Here is a 3,573-nt window from a genome sequence, read left to right as displayed (position 1 = left end):
TTCTTTGAATCCACAAATGGAGAGCTGTTAGGAGCAGATTTGTCTCAACAGTGATTACCTTAAATGTCATATTCTGTGGATTTCTGACATTTTTGAACACTATCTATGTAAAGTAATGTGTGCTGCTGTTCATTAACTACCCTCAGCTATTTATAATTAAAATATCTGAAAACACTCTAACAATAAACTCAAAGGCATGAATTTGCTATCTGGCCCTTAACTCACAGGCTTAACCATCCCAGATCTGTTTATAATAACAGTTATAGAAGGACTGGGTCTAAGCTTTGTACTTTAAATTTTTTTGTATCAATAGAAGAAACTTATACCAATGAAAACCTTGATTCTGCATCAAATAAATCCTGTTCTAAAATAAGAATTATGACTTCAACTTAGTAAGTCTTTTAAAGATTTCTACCAAATGTGATTATGGCTACACAATCAGTTCTAGCCATTCCTTCCTGTTCAAATTATGACCATTTCAAAAAATCACCAGAAACACAACTTGGAATAATAACCTCCAGACCCCCAAGTTCAGCGAATGTGGGTGACTACTCTTCATAACTACTTTGAGCTGAATATGGGTGTTGTTTAATTGGACAAAAGGGGGGAAGTGTTGTGAATAGCCCTGGTGCTCTTTGTATTTTTATGCTAATTCAGCTTCCCCAAGAGGGGCTGCCTGGGACAGTAGTGAATCACTATTCAGGACTCCATGTGACCCTTCTAATGAATAAAGAAACCAATCACTGGGCAAGTAGGCAGGACTTCTGGAGGGGGCTGGAGGACAGAAGATGAGGTGAATATGTAGGTAGCAGAGACCCTGTTTCAGGTGGTAGATCCGTTTGGATCTGCTACCAAAGGATTCAACTAAGAATGGCTTACAAATTAGGATGTTAGCTTTTGTGCCCAGCGATTGAGTTACCATTGATTTTGAACTAAGTTTGTGTGGTATTTTCCTTCATGCGGCAGCTCTACTGGGTTCCAGAGAGAAAGGTATGGTGACAAAGCATAGGTTTGCAAGAAATGCACCCCAAAAGGCCATGAGAATTTGGAAGCTTAAATTGTTCTTATAGTTAGAAGGAAATAATATAGAAATTGGGAACTTAGCAAGTCGGGTGGTGAGATTTCAGAGCTCTGGGTGAGAGAGTATCCACGTGATGAGAACAAGGCCTGCCTGTGCCTTGCCAGGAATAGCATGGTTTGCACTTTTTAATGTTTCATGCTACAGGTGGTACCCAGCATGGCAGTCAAGAATCCACCCGAAATTTAAGATTCCTAGCTTATGAGTTAAAAATTTAGTTAGAAATTTGGAGGTTTGGTGAGCAAAGGGGAATACAGTCACATGACTCAAGAGCACACAGGACCAAAGAAAGAGGGCTCTAAGGTCCCCTGCTGTAGAAGAGACAAGATGGCTGCTCTGAGTCAGAGAGCTGGAGAATAGAAGCTGAATTAGCATCAAAATATAAACAGCACCAGGGCTCTCCACAACATTCATATATTCCAAAGGTCCAAGAGGAGGAAAGCTAAGACCCAGTGAAAGCAAACATTTGACAATATTGGCCCAGGGAATTAAGAAAATTGACTCAAATTCTTAGGTTGAGAAGTAACAGCCAGAGATTCTAAGTCCTTTAAGCACAATGGCTGATAGCAAGGTGATTCTCTACATCGTCTAAGGGATAGCTAATAACTGGGATCCTCTAAAACCCCAAGAGAGCATCACCAGCAAAAACAAAGGAAGACAACCTAACCAAGAAGACCAGTAGCCACAGTAGAATAATCAGTGACAAGATTCCCAATAACCATTGGAAAAGGAAAATAATGAGAAAACTTAGATGCAAGCAACTCTAAAAATAGTATTTCCCAATGTATCTCTCTCAGATAAATTGAAGGATATGTGATCATTATTAATTGACAAATTGATACTTTTGAGATTAAAAGAAGATTAACATAAAAATTAAAGGAAAAGGAGTATATTGTCTTGGCATATTATTTGAAAAGATACAGGTTCATACCTTAGATAGAAATCCAAGAAAGATAAAAAGACTAAACCAAGACAAGTTATTTACAAATCAAATAAATTCCATTGCCATCAGACTTCTCATCTGCCATATTTGAAGCTAGAAATAGTGACCTTGAACTTGTAAATGATGTGAGAAAAGGTGAGACCAATCCAGATACCAGTTATATCTGAAGTGGAAGAATATTGGTAAACAGTCACAACACAAGAGTCAAGACTTGGTGGAAGGGCACCAGGTAAGGTTAAATAGCTTCAAAAACCCCAAATCCAAGAACCAAAATCTCATAACGCAAGATGTTGATATGAAGTATTGATGATCAACAAGCATAACCTAAATCATTGCAAATACCTGGAAATTTATGACATGACTGTATATAAGCCTTACCTTTTGAGGTGGTTTAACCTAAATTGGCTGTCAACCTCTGTTGTTTCTTCTTTATTTCCAATGTACTGATTTCTCCTCTAATATTCTTTGGTTGTGATTTGATGGTTCCATTTTGTTTGAGTTTAGTCCTACTGGAGTGGCACTTGCTCTGAACAGAGTTATCTACAAACGCAGTGAAATACTCCTGCTTCAGCTTCCATAGTGTCTGATCAACTTCAGGCAGAAACAAGAAAATTGCAAAACCAACAAGAAAAAGAAGAGGGGAGATTAGAGAACACTGTATGAGAAGAATGGGAAGACACAGAATCACAGCTGAGCAGAAAATCCTGATCCAGAGGCTGAAGGTGCCTGACTGCACATGGACTGGGGTGGACTTGGAGGAGCAACAGAGGGCAGCTTTTGAATTAGGCTAATTTCCTGGGAAACAAAGGGTGGATGAGAGTGTAAAAAATCCATTGGCAGCCTAAATTCAGACAGAGAGAGGTAAAGTGGCTTAAGAAGGGACTATCAAGATGAGAAGAAAGAGGAACCTAGAAAAAGACAGAGAACTGAGCAAGGTTGAGCAAAGACATCCTAGAAAGAAAGTAGACATTAGAGAGACAACAAACAAGGAATATATAGTCTTGAAGGTGACTCTCCCAAGACTAAATTGTACATGCTGTGGTTTCAATCAAACTCAGTGAATGATTGGAAATGTCATTTTGTCACTACCAAAATATTCCTAGTAATCATCTTAGCTTGGCAAACTGGGGTAGATAAAATGTCTGGGTTAATGTAGTGTATGTTATAGGCATTCATATCTACACTGTAGGGGTTAGGAGAGAATATATCCACAGTAGCAATCCTTACATCCGATTCCTTGTACACTTTTCTAGCTTTTTTGGTTTTATTTGTTTAGTGTGTGTGTGTGTGTGTGTGTGTGTGTGTGTGTGTGTGTGTGTCTGTGTCTGTGTCTGTGTCTGTGTCTGTGTCTGTGTCTGTGTGTTTTGTTGTTTTTCAGGAAGTGCAAATATTGTAAGAAGTCTACTTTTAAGAATAGATAACAGCACTGGATTTCATTTTGTGTTCTTTGGGTAAAAAGTACATAATAGCAGTAAGAGAAAATGGTGATATTTGGAAACATTGTGATAAATATACTTTATTTTGGATTATGTTAATGCTTTAGTAATATAAA

This window comes from Mus musculus, chromosome 15, assembly GCF_000001635.26.
Source record: "Mus musculus strain C57BL/6J chromosome 15, GRCm38.p6 C57BL/6J".
In the NCBI taxonomy this organism is placed as follows: Eukaryota; Metazoa; Chordata; class Mammalia; order Rodentia; family Muridae; genus Mus; species Mus musculus.
The sequence above is the reverse complement of the archived record's forward strand: the minus strand, read 5'-3'. Positions refer to the sequence as shown.